The sequence below is a fragment of the Anas acuta genome, chromosome 1, assembly GCF_963932015.1.
Source record: "Anas acuta chromosome 1, bAnaAcu1.1, whole genome shotgun sequence".
In the NCBI taxonomy this organism is placed as follows: Eukaryota; Metazoa; Chordata; class Aves; order Anseriformes; family Anatidae; genus Anas; species Anas acuta.
The window spans coordinates 100,149,623-100,170,378 of NC_088979.1; the positions used below are offsets into that span (position 1 = coordinate 100,149,623).

Genomic DNA, 20,756 nt, shown 5'->3' on the forward strand with positions numbered 1-20,756 from the left:
GGCATTTCTTTTCAGTCTCCAAATCGCAACTGAAACAGGACAGGCAATCAGGCTGCTTCTCAGTATAAACAAGAAAGACTAGTTAAAAGAGATAAGCATTCTTTGCTCCAAAACATGCACTGCTTTTAGACCTCAAGGGTGAGGTTGAGTTTAAACTTAGAGAACTGGAGTTTGGGTAGATTGTGACAACCAGGGATACTGCCTACATAGTACTTACTATACAACTCCCTCCAATTTGACAAAGATAACAATAACAACAAAGAATTAGCTTTCTTATTCCTTGTCTAAACTTGTCTAAATGCTAATATACCAGTGTTTCAATAGGTATACTTTCTGAAACGTATACACTGGTACATTATTCTCTGCCTCATTGACTTTTTGTATTCTCATTATTTTATTCTCACAAATTTTTACAAAAGAATCATAGTTTAATAACATCAATCCATTAAAATTTTCAAATGGCATTTTATTATTTGCATCCTTTTAACAGTAAGCAAACTACTCCTCACAACTTTTCTATATTAAGATGACATAAATGCAGCTGTACAGTAAATGCATGTGAAGAAATCTACAAATATTTATGTGTATTAAGTATGTGTATTACGTGTATTTGTATTAAGCTACAAATATTTATGTCTTTTATTTGTAGGACCAACGATCTCTAGACTATTCTTAAAATCACAGGCTCGCTCTCTCTCTTTCTCTTTCTTTCTCTTCACACAGGTGCAGAAACTTCTGCTTACCTAGTACCCTAGGTAATGGAAAAGCGGAAAGGAAGGATATGCAGAAAGCCTCTAACACTCTTCCTGCTGTAGAGAGGTGTGCCCCTAGAAACCAACATAAATAGTCCTGATTTTCATGACTAACTCCATCTCTAATTGAATAAGTAACTCCCAGCAGTAACCATTGCCTCATGCACACCAGGAAAATCAATCTTCATTTCCCAGGTCCAGCTGAAATAAAGACTAGAGTCTAACCTGCAGTTGCCAATCTTTCTTGCACTAAAATCCAATGATTAAATTTACAAGGAACTATAGCCTTCTAAAATAAAGAGTTTGAAAGAAAAGGTATGTAAGTCTACTTCAAAGACTTCAAATTAAAAAACACACAAAAAGGTCCCTCCAAATGTTCATGACATGGTTCTTGAAACAACATTTTTTCTGACAACCTTGTCAGAAAAAAAATAACTGAGATGAAAGGGTTCGCATCACTTCTAAGATAATCAAGGTTTGCTAGACTTTATCCCATGATTCTACTTCAGAAATTAAAGCAAAAAGGCATTCAGCAAAATCATTGCTCTTTGGGCTTACATGTATAAAGCTTAGAAATAAATAAAATGCAATCTGTTTTTTCCTTTAGATCCTGTGACTTGACATATATATAGAAAATCAGAAAATCAATATAACTCCCATCCCAACCCCCTAAATTTCAAATAATATTCAACAGCTTACAAAATGTACTGTGGAAACTACTGCAGCTTCATTCTTTGTATGCTGGATTAGCAGCACCCTTTAAAACAGCATATATTAACCTGTGTGACAGATTTGTCAAAAGAAGTAACAGGTCTTTTCAGTAACAGATTTCTATCAATATATAAACATTTCCTAAAATGTTATTTAATAGAATCATCATTTACTCATCTCTTTGATTCAAATTAACAAAACAAAACAAAATAACAACAATAACAACAAAATCATAGCAGGGCACGAGCAATGCAGGAGGTTTCTGCAGAGCATTGACAGCTTCCTGACCCTTGTGACAGAGAGGAGAAATGCTCTGCTGGACATCATACTCAGCAACAAGGAGAGGATCACTGGGGATATAAAGGTCAAAGGCAGCCTTGGCTGCAGTGACCACAAGATGCTGAAGTTCAGGACGCTGAAAGGGAGCAAGGAAAAAACAAGATCATAAAACTGAACTTCAGAAGAGCAGACTTTGGCCTCTTTAAGGATTTGCTTGGAAGAGTCCCCATGGAGTAAGGCCCTGGAGGGAAGAGGGGCTCAGGAAATCTGGTTCAAGGATCACCTCTTCCAAAATTGGTCCATCCCATTGAGTAGGGTATCAGAAAAAAAGTAAGGAGGCCTGAGTAGTTGAACAAGATGCTCCTGGCCAAACAAACAGAAAAAAGGAAACATACAGAGGGTGGAAGCAAGGACCCAGGAGGAATATAGAGACACTATCCCGGCATGCAGACATGAGGTTAGGAAAGCCAAAGACAAAAGAAAGGTAAGTAAGTGAAATAAAAGGACTAGAAAACATATGGGCCTGTGATGGAATGGGCGGGGGCTCTAGTGACAATGGAGATGGAAAAGGGTGAGGTCGTGAATGCCACCTTCATCTCAGCCTTTACAAGCAAGATCAGCCTTCAGGAATCCCAACTAGCAGGAAGAAAGACTGGAGCGAGGAAGATGTACCTTTGGTGAAATCGTGATGCAATATTTAAGTAAATTGCACACAATCGTGATGCAATATTTAAGTAAATTGCACACACACAAGCTTGTGGGGCCTGATGGGATGCATGCACAAATACTGAGCTGGCTGGCATATGTCACTGCAAAGATGTTCCCAATAGTCTTTGAATGATCATGGTAACTGGGGAAAGTCCCTGAGACTGAAGGAAAGCAAATGCCACTCCTATGTTCAGGAAGGGCAAGAAGGAACACCCAGGGAACTAACTGCTGTTCAGCCTCACCCTGATGACTGGGAAGGTGACTGAGCAGCTAATCCTGGGAACTATTTCCAGGCATATGAAGGACAATAAAATCATCAGGAATAGTCAGTACGGATTCACCAAGTAGAAGTTATGCTTGACCAACTTGATAACCTTCGATGGTGAGGTGACTTGCCTGGTAGATGACAAGAGAACACTGGATATTGTCTACTTGGATGACAGGTAAGGCTTTCACCACTGTCTCCTGTAAGATCCTCACAGAGAAGCTGTTGATGTGAGCTTGATGAACAGATAGTGAAGTAGACTGAAAACTAGCTGAGCAGCCAGGTTCAGAGGCCCAAAAGGTGGCACCAAGTTTTGATGAAGGCCAGTAATTAGCTGTGCACCCCAAGGGTGAACACTGGGCCCAGTGCTGTTCAACATCTCCATTATTGATCTGGATGATGAGGCAGAGCATTCCCTCAGCAAGTTTGTAGATGACACAGAACAGGGAGGGGGGGCTGATATGATAGAGGGGTGTGCTGTCATTCAAAGAGAGCTCAACAGGCTGGAGAAATGGGCTGACAAGAACCTCATGAAGTTCAACAAAAGGAAATACACAGTCCTGAACTTGGAGAAGAAAAAAAACATGCACCAGTATATATTGTGGGACACCCAGCTGGTAAGAAGCTTTGCAGAAAAAGAACTGGGCGTCCTGGTGGCCATCAAGTTGAACATGCACCAGCAATGTGCTCTTGTAGCAAAGAAGGCTAATGATGTCCTGGGCAGTATTAAAAGGAATGTTGCCAGCAGGTCAAGGGAGATGACCCTTCACGTCTACTCAGCACTGGTGAGGCCACACCTGGAATATTGTGTCCAGTTCAAGAACAACGTGGACAAATGGAAGAGTCCAGCAGAGGGCCATGAAAATGATTAAGGGATCAGAGCATCTTGCCTAAGAGAAAAGGCTGAGAAAGCTGGAACTGTTTAGCTTAGAGAATAGAAGACTCAAGGGGGATCCCACTAATGCATACAAATTCCTGAAGGGAGGTTGTAAAGAAGATAGAGACAGGCTCTTCTCAGCGGTGTCCAGTGATGTGACAGGGCAGGAAGCAACTGGCACAAATTGAAACACAAGTGTTTTCTGAACATCAAGATACACTTTTCCACTACGAAGGTGCCAGAGCACCAGAGCAGGGTGCTCAGAGAGTGGAGTCTCCCACCATACAGATATTTAAAAGCTGCCTGAACACAGTCCTGAGCAACCTGCTCTAAGTGGCTGTGCTTAAGCAGGGGGTTGGACCAGATGACCTCCAGAGGTCCCTTCCCACCTCAAACATTCTCTGATCCTATAGCAGTAAATCTACCTTTTAACTGTTTATTCAATGCAATTATTTCAAAACTTTCCCTTCAGCAAGAAGAAATAAGTAGACAATTTACCTGCAGAGAGCCTATTTGACTTTCTGTGTTCTCAGCCTACTACTAGTACAAAAAATACAACATGTAAAAATGTTGTGAAGTCCTTATTTTTTCAGTTAGAAAGTATAGTGAAAGTGAAGACAAGATCATTCTTTCTGTCCAACAGCACATGTTGTGTAATGTTTGTCATTTCAAACCAGTTTGGAAATCTGTTCAGTGAAGATCAGTTTCAAATCCAGCTATTTCAGCTGCAAGTGAAATGTTATCTTAGTGTTGTTTTTGGAGAATAAATTCTTAGTAGACAGTTCCAGAGACACTGCAAAAGAAAAAGGAATTGCTAATTAAATAATTAATCCAAATAAAGGAATCTAAACAATTCCAATACATAGAATATTGGATAGAATGCACAGAATATTGGATAGAATGCACAGAATACATAGATAGAGATAAAATACAGATGAAGATAAAATACAAGCTAGAGTCAAACAGGCAGATTTAGAAGATTTCATCTTAAATAGATACACAGATTTAATCATTAGAAGATATCATCTTAAAAGAGGTTGGGAATGGAAGATGTCAGCTGCCACCTCTACTGTCCTTGTTAGAAAGAGCACTCACAGGACTTCCTCACAACACTGATACAAGCAAAGACTTGCCTGACCTGTCCTGAGCACAGAGGAAAGGTAGACATGAGTATGACAGAAATAGCAGGTTAATTGTCCTGCTCCAAACTGAAGTGATTAGATGTAGGACTGATCAATGGGGACCCCTGAAGAGCACCAATCACAGGATTTAATACTCCTTTTATTTGCCCCCTATTGTCCTTCCAAGCTCTTTTCTTTTGCTATCTTTATCTTTCCAGATAAACAACCCAACCCCAATTACTTTTTCTGCATAGTACTAGGTTCTGCTACATTCATGTCCAACTTTGTTTATTTCTGACAACTCTCAGTCTAAAATAGTATCACTGATCAGGTTTTCTGAGTGCTGTTGTCCCTGCAAGGCTGTATAACTGCAAAGGGTCCCAAGACTTCCCATCAGTTTTCTGCCAAGTCTGTCACAATTCCTCCTCAGCCAGTTTAGAAATTCAGCAGTTCCTCATGGCACTATTTGTAACTTTTGTCAGCTTCTCACAGGTATCTGTCACATATAGAGATATTTCATGCCAGCAGCTTCTTATATCTGTTCAATTAGCTTAACCTCAGATGAGACTAATCAGCAACCTCATCATCTCTGCCTGCAGCCGCAACACATCTTCAGTTTTAAGACTGAAGTTTGCGAGAAACAACAGTGGAGTAGGGTTGGTTTTGGCTTAAGCAGATAGAGAAGAGGTTGTTAGAAAATGTGCAAGTCTTTGTTACACTAGCATTTCAGAGTGCTTCTCAATTCTTTGGCAGAAAGTGCACTTCCCTGTAAGAAGTCACACAGACTAAGAAAAAAAAAAAAAACAACTTTTATTTTTATTACTGATTCTTCTTATATTAAAGACACATGGCGTATCAGATATTATAACAATTTACTAAGCAAACTAGAACTTCTGTGAGGTAGAAACCTTGGTGTTCTACTTTGCAAGGGTTCCACTTTAAATGCATAAAGAAGGTGCCACAAGTTCCTAGATCTTAGCTTTCTCTGTATAATTCTGGTTGCAGTATTAATGGAATATTTTCGAGAACACCACCAAGTCAGTATACAGCTGTCCCTATAATCCAACACAAGGTCTCACAGCTCTTGACAAAATAGAATTTAAATGCTGTTAAACGCATTCCAGGTAATCAGCTCATGTCCACTCATACTGGTTAAAATGACAATCCTATTTTATGAATTCTGATAAAGTAGTCCCAGCTCTAATACTCTTCATTTGCACAAATACAAAACCACCTTGGTGTTAGCAATCTGTATTTCCTGATAACGACTGCATATTCTTTCTTCAATGATGTTCCCAGAAAAGCACAAAACTAAAGTTGATATCTGCTCATCCTAAAGCTGTACAAACAAACAAACAAAAAAATTAGCTTTTTCTTTTTCCTTACAAAAAAGGCAGTTGTCTTCAGTTTGATTCTTCCTATAGAAGGACTGAAGAAATAAGCCTAGTAAACATTGGAAAACAAAAACAACCCCCCCCACAAATGCATTTGTGTGTGTGTGCGCAAAAGTTTAATTTCCAGAGTAGCTGTGAAATTATATTAAAAAAGGACCTTTCTTCCGAGTTCAGTATTTCTCTTTTAGCAAGCACACAAAGGTTGAAGTACAGAAAAGAAATGATGATAATGTACAATTGGACCAGTCTAAAAGCACGGCATTTGTACAGTTTTCTGTGAACTACAAGACTGTGTTTAGACACTGCTATTTTAAACATGCTCTATAGACTTCTATTCTAAGCATAAACTTAACCTAGATTTTAAAAACCATTAATTGTATTAACAAAAGGCAGAAAGCCAGTCTAAAGGTACAAATCTCTGTATGGATGCAGACCAAAACAGACCAAAAGGCAGTTAAAGAACATAAATGAAGAACAGCACTTGGTACATGATAAAAACAACATTGAGCTGATTAGCAATTTCATTTTACCTTCTCAGCACCAGGAGTTTTTAATCTCAAAATAAAAATAATAAACAAAGAACTCTTATGTAGTTATGTATACATAAACAACATTCAGAACTGCAAATATTTTAAACCTGCACATTTGTTTTGGTTATCTCAATTATTATTACTTTTTCTCAGCTATATTGTTTCACATAGAGAAATCTACTACAAAAAAATTGTGATGATATACACATGGTTTTATTTGCATTAGATGAAAATACAACTCTTGGAGGAGATTTTGAGAAGATATTATGATGTATAGCTCGTAATTCAACACATTTGCTAATTTATTTCATTTTACCAAAGGCGTTTTATTTAGATTTGTGCAAAACAATCATACAAATAAATGATCTCCTATGGAAAGCAAAAGTATGTCAACTTATTACAAGTTATTAAAAATCTTTTCCATCTCATTCTTTCCTGCATTATGTAGGAAACACAGTGAACACAGGAATATCAGTGAACACTAAGAAGTACCCAGGCTATGTCTGTAAATGTAATCAGGGATGCCATTTGAGCTCACGAATTTCTTGGGCATAAGAAATTCCAGTGGATAATCGAACCTACAGTCAGCCATTGGACCACTCCATCCTTGACTTCAGCTGTGCACAGCAACTTAAGAAGAAATGCAAGGATGATTAGGATAGCCTAATTGGAAAATGAACGGTTTAAAAAGGGCAGCAGAGATGGTTACGGGTCAGTAGTCTCATATGCCTGTTTTCAATATAGTTGCATTTACTAGCAAACGCGAACAGAATGATTAGTTAGGTAAATGGCAAGGTTTGAAAAACATCACCCCAGGGAGAAATAAAACCCATGAATGGCTACAGGAATCAACTCAATAGCAAGAAAAAATACATTCAGTGAAACTATCAGCTCTATTTTGATCTATACTAATTTTATAGTATCTGTGAATTTAACATACTCTGGTGACTGAAAAATGTTGTTTTCTGTGTGTGTTTTGATTTATTTTTTTTAATCAACATTACATCACACTACTATTATGTATAACATTATTTCAGTACCACAGATGAAGGAGAGGGAAAGGGCATTTGGTAATTACTCACATAATCATAACAACTAGGGATAGACTAACCAATCAATTCCTTCTTTATTTTCTCTTTTATCCCCCCAAACCAATATTGTAATGTCTTTTAAGGATAAAAAACATTGTTTAAATTTGTCATTTGATAAATGAGCTGCCAACCCTTTTATTATTAAAGGATCTTCAGTGTCTCAGTTTAAGTTCTATTCAGCCTCTCCCTATTTCCCTTCCTTCCTGTAAGCAATGTTCTTTTCAGAAGTGAAGGGGATTTACTCTCTTCCTCTATCAGAAATCATACATACAGTTATGAATTAACTTCAGCAGACAGATTAGGGCGCTATGTTATCTCATAAGTCATTCGGAGCCTGGTGATGATTTGAATGAAGATAAATTTTATTTCTCTTGCTAATAATCCATCAGAGCCATAAACAGATTTAATATTGCTCCTGGATTTATTTATTTTTATTCACAAAGGAACTTGATGAAGAATAAAACAGAAACAAATAAAACCTAGACAACAACTTTTGTGATTGCTCTCAGGATGTCTCAACAAATGCCTTTGCATCTCTGTATTTGGCTTAATGAAATGCTTGCAATTATAATCATCCAACAACACTTCTGATTCCAGTAGTATTGACTAGTAGAAAAACAGTGCCAGCTAGTTATTCTGTACTTACATAATTATCATCTCTGGCAAAATCAAGAGAAGGTTAGGATCTTTCTTTTTCCAGCTAGAAAATATGACTTGATTTTTCCATATTCCATTCTCTCTTTCTTTTTCCTTGTCTTTTCCACTTCACTTACATATAGCTTCCATGTCAGTCTGCTCACCCTTACTTTCAAGCATTTTCAAATATCTTTCTAATCGATATATACATATTTGAATCTTTCTTTTCACTTTTTGTGTGGTTTTAGTGTTATAAAAACAATCTTAAGAGAAGTGTTGCAATTTAAGACCTCTGTAACAGAACTGTTGCTATTTACAAACAAGTGAGAGCTGTTTCTGTCTTCTAACGCCTGATTTTAATAAATAAAAATAAAATAACCTTTATATATTCTATTTTAAGATACTATGTAAAATATAGTAACATGAAGTTATTGCTTTTTTCCACAAAGTGAACAGTTCCTTATGCAGGTAATATTTCTATGAACAGATTAAGTTGGTTGCTGAACATTAATAAACAATCTAGTAATTCTTCAGGGATTGTACAGCAGTATTACCTACTAAAAGGAGCTGTTTACTTTTGGCATATGAACTTAAGTAACTAATCAAAAATTACTGTACTGCATTTCGCTAGCAACTCCACCCTCTAAGGAATACTCAATTACTTTGTTTGCAATACCATGTTTCTTAAAAAGAGGATTGGTATCTTTATAAAATATCAACTCATTCTTCACTGACAGCCTTGAACAGAAGAGACAACTGTGGGTAAAAAACCTACCATATCAGGATTTTGGTTCATAACAAAGCAAAAAGTACAGATATGTATTACATGTTTTAACACAACATTTGAGGGAAAGATATTTCTAATTCTTTTTTTTATTATTATTATTATTTTTATCCTAAGTTGAATCTCTACCTAGAACTGTAAATGTATGCTGAGGCTGTTGGTGCAAAGCACCTGTCCCAGTGTGCTTCCAGCCCTGAGTGCTTAAAGGCAGTCTAGGGGAACACTGGTCCCCAGAAGCGTCACCTCATGCAGCCCGGGCTGAACCTGAGGTACCTGCGGTGTGCTCTTAAGGAAGAGCAGGACACCAGCCCATCACCAGGGCTGCCACTCCCAGACCTCAGGCTCAGAAAAAAAGGTAAATTTGTACCAAACGACTCCTGGGCACTGACTTGCTGTTGCAGGGGTAGGCTCGCACTATTTGGCCTATTTCAGAATGATCTCAGCTGTTCATCCATAACTAACATTTATTAGGTCATATATATGTATTTTTAAATATGCTTTGACATGTGCTATACATAATTATTCTTTCTGTATCAGAAAGCAATTAATCTGACAAATTGAGAAGAGAGAGCATTCCTTCACTGATTAATATATATATACAAGTGTTCTATGACTAATGTTCTATGTACATTACTAATATGCAAAAACGAAAACAGTTTTGCAGCTGGAAAGTTCAGCTCTTCCTTTTACTTTAGCATTTTTTTTAAAATATGAAAAATTCTAGATGCTACTTCCTTATGCCTAAGATTTTTCAAAATGTCACAGGGAAATGTAGGTATGTGCTACCTAATCCATCCTGTTAGAATCAGAAAAAATACAACTTTGCAGAAAATTATAAAAAATCAGATTGAACACATAGCAACTAAGCAGTACTGCTGTGTTGGTGGGATAGGAGAATAAAATAAAAGATAAAGATTTGACTTGAAAATTCAGGCAGAAATAAAATACAAATTTTCAAATCTGAAAAAGTGTTCAATTACTTATAAACTGTTATTATAAAATTAATTTTTATATAGCATATTTTTGAATAATCTTTATAAAAGTTTTCCTACTTTTTTGTTTAAGTCAGAAAATTTGTGTTGCAAAATCTAAACTTTGTTCTGTTTGTGACTTTAATGGATTACCTCCAACACTGGAAAAAAAAAAAAAAAAAAAAAGAAAAACATAAAACAAAAAGTTTTTGCACTAGTTAATTCCTGGAATCTGTTCACAAGATAAAAAATGTAATTGAGAAAGTATGCCAAATTATGCCTGATTGCACTTCTGATTTGCTTTAGACTTCTGCATACTATTTTATCTACCATTACACCAAGTCTTGAAAGTAACAATTACAATCAGCATGAAATTAAGAAATGTAACCATCAAGCCAGTTCCCAACCATCTAATTTTGCTCAGGTAAAACACTTTTTCAGTTCTCTTAGTAAATTTGGACAAACGATGTCACCACACCTGGTCCAGATTAAAGTACATTACGGAAGTACTACCCCGCTAATTAAATTTCATAAGATTGTCTTAGCTCAGAACCACAAGGAAGAGATGAACCAGCATCCTCCTAGTCATTCGAAGAACAGGAAGATTTTCTTTACGTGGAAGGTGATCACAATCCCTCACAACTATGAAGGCAGCTAACACAGCTAGCGTACAAACCTAGCGTACTTCTAAATAACAGGTTATAAGCAACGTAAACACTTGCAGGCACAAAGCATTAGCAATGACGAGGAGATACAGCAGAAAATAGCCTGCTTCTAGCCACTACTGGTTGTCAGGAGAATCACTTCCACCATTTTGTTATGGCACAGACTACAGTATACATTCCACGTATTCTTGGAAATTAGTAACAGTTGCATTATTTATTACTGTGTCTTTCCTCACTGTGATAAGTTGAGAATTATTTGCTGATATGGTTAGATATTTGGAAAACAAACAAACAAACAGAAAAACCACACACACACGCACACACACACACACACACACACACACACAAACTAAACCCTATAACTCCCAAGGTCTTCATAATCATTCTTAACCACCATCATTAGAGGCCTTTCAGAATAGGTTGGGCATGTGCAGATGTATGCATGTAAGTCAGGAACAACGGGATCGTGTGAGGAAGAGTTTTAATAGACCACTTTTTGGGGGTCCTTTCTATCTTTTTTTTTTTTTTTTTTTTTTTTTTGCTTTGATAGCTTTACATTTTTTCAAAAGTATTCCAATAAATTAGCAGTACAGAAGACATATCAACTATGAAAACTAAGTATTCACAAAAAAGATAAGATGGGTCTTAGGATACAAACTTAAACTAATTGAAATATTCAACCAAGTAGTTTAAAATGTGTTTAAGCTACAAGGCAATAAGGTTCTTCTTCATATGAACTTCTCCACCCACCACAGTCTAGCCAGGTAATGACTACCCAGTGTATGACCCAGGTTTAGGAGGGTCTAAATTCTGCTGTGGTGATTCCAAAACCCTTTTTTTCACCATATTTTACGTTTCTTCGCCATGTTTTCTGAAGCTTGTAATTAGTGCTATTAGTGCTATTAATGCACTAATTACTGCATGAAACAGCAGAGTAGACTGCAAAGCAGTACTTTTGCTATGTGAAGCATAAATTCTTTTAAAGTGGGAAAAATGCCATACCTATTCAAGCAAGTTTCATTCAATAAAAGACTCACTGTTCAGACAATCATAAATATGACTTAGTATATTGAACCAATTATTTTAAAATTATAGTTTGGCCTTAGGCATATTCAGTTGATTAATGATCATTAAAAAAAAAAAAAAAAAAGCATGTTGATGTTGCTTTAGCAAAATACAGAGATCTGAGAAATGAAAGAAATTATGAACTCTAAAAAGTTTCATGAGCTCTTTCAGAGAATTAAAGCAACAGAAAGATACAGTAGAGGAATAGGAGAAATAAAAAAAGGAAGCAGGTGCAACTTTTCAATTGTAACAATTATCTTGATTGTCCCTTTTCAATAAACATTGAAGTTACTTCTCTAGTTTTCGTCCTTAAAAGCTTTATCTCCATTCTAAAACATACAATATAGAAACTGCTTAGTAATTCAGAAGCTGATAAAAGAACAATAATCCTATTTAGAGTATGCTGTATTTTCAAATGTCCACTAATATGTTCTAACCTGAAAAGACTTATTTTAGAAACGCTAATTTACTTTTAGTGGTTATTGATTCACTTTGTTTTATAAAAGAAAGGAATATTGGAAGTAAACCATGAACTGCCTAGATGCACATAACCTAAAACAGCTACAAATCAGAAGCTACTTTCAAATCTTAGTGGCAGAACTAGTAAACAGCATATACTAATTGAATTGCAAAATCTCCCCAAACTAATATAATGTGGATCTGGTAAGACAAGCAACATACATCCAAACTGTAAGCTTGCCTGTACAACAATAAGTATCGCAGACGGCTGCCTTTATAATCTAAAAATTGCACCCCCCAGAATGATGAAATAAAAGCAAACCAGAAGTCATAGTTGCAGAAGAACAGATGTTTTCAGAATGAAAGTACTTCAGAATTAATTGGAATGAAGTTTTATTTATGTAGCACTGAGGTTCACACCTTAGACACAAGCTATCTACTAATAAACCAGAGAAGTCAATGAGGATGGTTGATACCTAGCTGTAAATGCAATTTGAAAGTAATATAAACTACAAATGATTTTGCATTGTATTGGCATATACAAGTGAACAGGTTATCTTCTTTTTCCCCAAACTGCTGTTGTGTTCTAGAACAGATTCAATTTAATGGCTGTTCTAAAACACGCACCTACACCTGTACCACTTAGAACACTTTCTGTGCACGTACAACACCACAGTCTCAACTGAAGAGGATGGTAAGGTAAAACCTATCCAGTCTATATCCTGGGTTAAGTGAAGATTCCAATGTAAATCACCTTAAAAAAAAAAAAAAAAAAAAAAAGACTTAAGTGGTCTTATACTAAATTTTCTTAGGCACGGTTTTGGATCTGGTGTTGCATTTTATGTATGTATCTTTGGTTCATCAAAATGAAATTAGAATTGAGCAGAAAGAAGAGAAACTAGAAACTAGTGATTTTGAATGCTGTACACTTGCACAATTTTCTGAGGGAAGCATTTCATATATATATATATTTTAATTATTTTTTCCCTTCTACTAGCAGTTAATCTGTAGAGATTTACATTAGGAACAAACATGAAATCATACATGACCTACATCTGCACTCCTGACAGGTGTTGCTTCAATACAAGAGCACCTCTACCTAAAAGGACAGAAGTGGGAAGAAGTGGTTAAGGAATCAGCCGGTAACAACTTTTAACTCGCGGTGATGGGTTCTGGACCACACAGTATGTTTTGCTTGTGACTCTCCTGGAGCAGCCTGACTTCTCAACTGCTTTTATAGGATTTCTCCTGGAACTGTCAGACAGATATCAAATCTGCCACAATCTGTGCAAAACAGCTGCTCTTGAAAGTAACCTTGGATGCCTGATATAACCACTAGGGAAAACTCTCGATGGCTACAGGCCAAGGGCATGCTGTTTCTGTAGGACCTTCGCTATGACAGCCAACACTTGTGGAAGCACCATCTGTTCTGACATGACTTCTGTTTGTTTATTTACTGTTTGTTCTCCCCCACCTGAACATCTGATTGACCTGTGACACTACAATATGACTCTGAATTTGCAACCTATGCACCGCATACAATTGCAAATAATGCTATCTTCTAAGTGTTTTTTTTTATTATTTTTTTTTCTTTTCATTATCTAGCTTATAGTAAGGAATGGTACTTACAAATTAAATGGAAAACACATACCAAAAGACATTTACAATGTAGTACACAGGGATTTTTCATTGTGCAAATCCCATTAATGAAACTCACACAAACAAATCCCTGAGGCTGTTCCTCAAAAATTAATATTAAAGTATTTATTTATAACTTTTCATGTCCTTTTCAAAAGATTAACAATTACCAGACTTTAATGACATCTCTTTGGAGACTGTGGACATATAAATTGTATAAGCCTAAAATAACTGTTTGGCTGGAAGCCTGGTTAAACCACAATTCTGTGGAAGAAAGCTAATCTTTTAGATGAAATGTGAGTTTTTTCATGCTACAGTTAAAACCATTGTGCAACTAAAGCTGTACTTTAAAGTTAGTCATTTAATTACTAAAGTTAGTAATTAAAAGTAAAACAAAAACAAAGTTATTACCATTCAAACTAGCTGACACCCTTCCTATGGTGTCAGAAGAAAAATTATTTATTTATTTATTTAACAAATACTTGTAATAACCTTCATGAGAGCAGGGAAAAAGACATGCTATGGAGCTGACATTAATTTAGGTTTTATAGAAAGAACCTTTTTAAAAGGTACACATATACAATTACTGAAACCACTATAAGTACCTTGTTCTAAGACTTATGGTGTCAGAGCCAGTAAGGGAATAAAAAAAGATAGGAGAGGAAAAAAGAAAGTATATTCCAGAAATGGGTGAATTTGACAATTTTCCAAAGAGAATAAGTGGCAATGGCATTATCCAACAGATCATTAACTGCACAAGAAAAAAAAAAAAAAATCTAAAGGATTTGAACACTAACACTTGGCAGAACTCCTACTGAAAACAATCTTTTGTTTTCTTTTTTCTAGGAAAAAAAAAAAAAAAAAACAATTATTCTCTCATGTCCAGTGGTTTCTGGTAGTTAAAATTATTTCACCACACTAACAAGAAAATCTATGACTCAAAATTGAATTCATGTCCAAAAAAAAAAAAAGAATTGCAGGGAAATATCTTTATCATTGTTCTTCAGTATTCCAGGAACAGTCAATTTAAGGCTGTTCTTGTGTGAGAATTCTATGATTTTTTTTTTAATTATTTTTTTCAAGTTTCAACGTACCACCATCCCAACAAGACATTCTTATTTTCAAGAAGTCTTTTACTTTTGTGACAATTTCTGCTGGGTTTTGATTGAGATGGAGTTAGTTTTATTGTAGCTTGTGTGGTGATATGTTTTTGACTTCTGATTAAAAGAGTGCTGATAACACACCAACGTTTCAGCTGTTCCTGAGCATTGATTATACAGAGTTTCTGTGTAATCTTGTCTGTTTCTCAAACTTTTCTGCTAGCAAGCAGGCTGAAGGATGCATAAGACTTTGGGAGAGGACACAGGGGATAAGTGACCCCCGACCTCTTTGCCTTGCCTTGCTTAAACCGTCTGTATCAAAACCTACAAGGTTTTCCAACCTTCCCCAATTCTGATGGGGGAAAGAAAGAGGACTGGAGCATAGCTGTCTACCAGGGTTAACCCACAACACATTTTTTCTAATAAAAATGTGCTTGTGATGCCATAGTAAGATACGTAAATCATAGAAAATTTTCTGTATGACATTTTCTAATAAAACACTGTATTTTAAGATATGCAAGCTATATTATAGTAACAGAACTATAACAGATTTTATATTCAAAATATGTTTAGGAAGAATTTCTATCTTCTTCAAATTGAACATCATAAAATATCTATAAGAAGTCGTTGCACACAGGTTGATACTGGACTGGATATACACAGAGTTAGGAAGGAGGAATTAGCAAGAAGCACCACAATCAACATAAAAATTCTACACTGGTGAAAAAAACGTCCAAATTCTACCCACCTTTAAGTAAGCTATGAATCCATTCTGAGGTATAGGTTTTTACCTAACCACCCAGCTGTTACGAGATTGCTCTCGAGAACAGCTTTGAGTTTAAATCACCGTTCAGTTCCTCACACAGTTCATTCACAGGGCAATGACAAGGTAATGGTCAAGATAAAAACTGGCAGTATTTTTCTTGTTGTTTCTATTACTACCCAGAGATGCAAACTGCTTTACCAAATTGTTCTCTAGTGGTCAGCCAGAATTTTTGGGGTTGGGGCTATTGAGAAGTAAAGGAGGAAAAGGAAGATGAAAATTAGAGGTGATGAGAAAAAAAAAAAAAAAAGACAAAAAGTTAAACATTTACAAATACGTCCATTTCCAAGAGTAACACATTTATTCAATGTTAGCAAACAGCCTAGCATATTAAAGAAGAACCTGTCTCATATTTTAAGTACTGTATAAAAATTTGGGGGAAACAAAAAATCTTAGTAGACAAAGACAATAATGGCATTAACTACTTTCATCCTTCCTGTAGAACTGTATCTTCTTTTCCTATGTCAAGTAACACAAGCAAGTTCACAAAATAATTCTAATCCTGCTTGTATACGTAATACAATAATATATGAATTTTATCATTATATCACTTCAATCACCAGCTGAATCTCAATATACTGGTTTTATTAAGTTGTTAGACCTCCTAAAACTCTAAGCAACAATGAGCAAGGAATGAAAAAAACAGGGAAAATGCAAATAAATTTCAGATAACTAAGGGCAATATTACTTTAGGGTGGGATTTCATGCAGAAATATTAAAAAATTACTAAAACATGTAAGTTTCTTTGTTTGTTTCCTTTGTTATGATGCAATGGTGCAGGATCTTAAGAGATATAAAATTGATACTTACCAGAAGATAAGTAATATGGGAAATATAAACGGGGAAGCTACAGTGGAGGGAGTTTTAGAGCAATTTTAAAGATGTAAAGTTTACTTTGTGAATATATTCTCCTTTAATAATAGCAATTGCATTTAATGAATCCTGCATTTTTATTCCTTTAAATTTTTCACTGACTTTTGACCTTTGACAAAGTGCAGGCCTGAGCATTCAGTATTGAAATGCATGCAGCTGAGTGTGGAATGAAAGTGAGTTCTGTAAATGTACATGTAGAAAGCATGTAAATAAATGTATTTTTTGTATACTAAATGTCATAGTTCAGTTACACAGTTACATCTGCAAATAAAATGGTGAAGGAGAACCCCAAAGAAAAAAAAAACAAAAACACCTTTTCAGGGATGGGACTTTTTTGTTTTGAAAGCATCTCATCTCAGAATTCCATTTATCTTTAGGTTTTCTGTCATAAAAAATATCCATATTAGGTTAATTTTTCATGTTCTGGACAGTATTTTTCTGAATGTGTAACAAACCATATAAGAATTCAGTAACTCTGTTCAGAAATAGCCACAAACATACTGTACTTATATTATTTCAGTCTGGTCTTCTCTATCTTTTCCTGCTTATCCTTCCCCTCTCTCCTTGCTTCCTTGTCTAATCTAAATTGTCAGCTCCAGAACCATTTCTGGTTTTCAGTCCAGAAATACAGACAGGAAGCAAATCAAAAGCAGTGTTACTGTTGTTTTTTCTTCATATCTGAAACAGCTCTTACACTCAACTATAAAAGACCTCTTAGCTTGAGTACTAGTACTAATACTACTGAACCAAAAGTAGCTTCTGCTTTCTTTGGTAAAAGATGGATTTCTTCCACCTACGATGCAACATCTTCTATTTTACACTGTTGCAGAACAGTATGCCATTCTACTTCCCTAACACATGCAACAGAGTATTGAGACAGTTAGTCATCCACTGCTTTTCCAGACTGAAAAAAATAAACAAATCCAATTCTGGCTGGGTATTAATAAAATTGTCTTTTTCCTTGACTACAGTGGCATACTCACTAGAATTTAGATTGTATCTTTTTCCTTCAGACACTAATGACCCATTTACTGAATGGGTTTATACTTACTTTTTGCCACTGACCAACCTGGGGCCAGTACTTCCAAGTCCACAGTAAGTTTGCATTCCAGTTACTCATATGTCAAGTTACATGTCAAAATTTATAATTCTACTGATTTTGGACATTTATTAGAAATATAAAATAGATAAACTAAACTGGAAAGGAAACCACCACTGACCACCATCTGCAAACCTAGCCAATCATTCATCTTTTTTTTGACTTCAAACCAGCATTCTCCAAGCTAGCTGTAAAACTGGAACCAGGAAAGCGTTCCTCAGAGGGACTTATAGCTCGATCTCTGCCTCCTAAAGACTTGATTATACTATTTTGGAACCAAAGTTGGTATCTCTGCAGGGCACCATACTGAACCCTGTAGATATATCAGCTCCCTGGAGGGAGCTCAGGAATCACCAATACATCAGTGCATAGAATCATGTGGACAAGTCCCAAATTTTAATAAGTATAAACAGCAGGTAACCTAATTAGGGATATCTATACTCAGAAGAGAAGACAGCATGCATACATCACTGAAAGCATGCCTAAAGAGCCTGCAGTACCCAAGCAGATAAGAAATAATTTGCTATTGGCCAGGGTAATTATACCTTCAGTTAACCCTTCAAAAACACACACACAAAAAAAAATTGTGTAATGACTTTATGTAAAGGCTTAGCAGTTGTTTGTGAAATAATAAGTGACACATAGAAAGACTATCAACTTAAATAAAGAAGTTAATGTGCTGGGCCAGTTACGGTAACTGAGTAGATTCAAGTCCAACTTTTTATTTTCTTTCCATTTTCTTCCATTATCATCCCTTCAGTGTTTTTGTAATTAAGACAAACCCTTACTGGAAAAGCAATATATACTAAAATTATGCAGGTTTTCCTTACCTCTTTAAAGAATGCATGTTTATGTAGGCATGCTATAATGAATTGCCTGAAACACAGGTACTTTGATTATCTCCTATTTTAGAAAGTATTCCATTGAACTGGTCCTTGCAAGTATTCTTTTCCCATTTATCCTGCCAGTACATGTTAAACTCAAAAGGTTCTTTTGTATCTCCAATTTATTGCCAAAGAGTAGCAAGAAAATTCTTCATTGGCAGAAAATAACAGCACAAGAAAACACTAACACTAACCAACATTGCACAGGAGTCGAGTCAACTGTATATATCAGGCTGTATCAGAATATTGGCAGGTTTTAAAAGGAAGCAAAGATTGAAGGGAAGGATATGATTGTGGCTTCGTAAATTTTGAAATAATCCTTTTTTATACAAAAGTAACAGCTTTGAAAGACGCACAAAAACTCTGGCTGAAAAATGGATGGATAAGAAATAATCTCCTATCTGGAAAAACAAAGCTGGGGAAGAATTCAATGGGATACAGCCCTAGTAAGAAGAGAGGTCCAAGAGATTCCTCAGATGAGAAACCTGAGAGGAAAATAGTGACATGGCTTTAGAGTGTAGGGATGAAGTCAAAGTCCACCTGCAATTGCATCTGGCAAGAGATGTGAAGACCAAACAAAAACAAAAACAAAAACACAGAAAGGGCATTTAAAGGGCATTTACAGATACGTGAGCAGCCAAAAAAAAAAAAAAAAAAAAAGAAAAAAGAAGGAAAAGACCATGGGAAATGTGGGCCCACTGCTGAATCGGGTAGGGGACCTGGTGATGAAGGACATGAAAAGTCCAAAAGTCCAAGGCCTTGCTACAAGGCCAAGACTTCTTTGCCTTGTAAGATTTGTGCCCAGGAATTCAAGGTCCCTGACACACGAGTGCAAGGAAGACCTACCACAGGTTGAAGATAGGGGACAGGTTAAAGAACATTTGAACAGACTGGACATAAACGAGGTCCACAGACATACACAGGACCTTATGGTGTGTCAGGATGCTCCGACAAGTGCTGAAGGAGCTGGCCAGTGTCACTGAGAGAACGCACTTGATTACCTTGGAAGGTCTTTGGTAATAAAGAGAGGTGAGCTTGAGAACTGGAAGAAAGCAAAAGTCACCTTTATCTCCAAGAAGAGCCAGGATGACCATACTGGAAAATACAGGCCAGTCAGCTTCATCTCAACCCCTGAGAAGATGATTGGGAAAGTAATCCTGGCACCTATTTCCAAAAATGAAGGATGAGAAGTCAGCCCAGATTAATGAAAATAAATTAATTACACTTAAACATTCTGAACATTTTGAACACTTAATATCCTCAGATAGACTGATGGGATAAATAACTGGACAGTGAGGTCGATGGAAAATTGGCTGAGCTGCTGGGCTCAGGGTATCATCTGGCACAAAGTCTATCCACTCCCTAGAAGGTACCCACAAGATCAATAGCAAGGCCAATACTGCTTGGCATCTTCATTAATGACCTAGATGATGGGACAGAGTGCGCCGTCAGCAAGTCCACGTGAAAAAAAAAATAAATGGAGAGGAGTTGTTGACATGCCACAAGGCTGCACTGCTAATCAAAGGGACCTTGACAGACTGGAGAAATGATCCAACAGGAATCTCAGCATGTTCAACACAGGGAAATGCCATGTCTTGCCCTTGAGGAGGTGTAACTCAATCTACCAGTAGAGTCAGGTCAGGTGGCTGGAAAGCAGCTTCTCGGGCCTTGCACAACAGCTCTGCAGAGAAAGCATTGTGCTGGACACTCCATCAACCATGAATCACCAAAGTACCTTTGCAAGAAAGAAGACCAACACACTCCTGGGCTGCGTGGAGAGTTGCCAGCAGGTAAAGGGACATGATTCTTCCCCTCTACTCAGCCCAAGTAAAATATATCTGAGTCTAGTGCTGTGCTCCATGTTTAAAAAATAAACAATCAGAAACATTGGAGTAAGTCCAGCAAAGGACCATAAAGATGATTAAGGGCCTTGAGCATCTGTCATAAGAGGAGAAGCTGACAGAGCCAGGACACTTCAGCATAGAGCAGCTCAGGGGGGTATTGTCAATCTACATAAATATCTGATGGGAA

The 20,756-nt window shown here is 36.4% G+C and overlaps 1 protein-coding gene across 5 annotated transcripts in view; it reads right to left on the reverse strand.

Annotated features, from left to right (window-relative positions):
* The window catches only part of NCAM2 (neural cell adhesion molecule 2), a 290,357-nt gene that overhangs the window by 197,942 nt on the left and 71,659 nt on the right, over window positions 1-20,756 (reverse strand). The window lies entirely within an intron of this gene.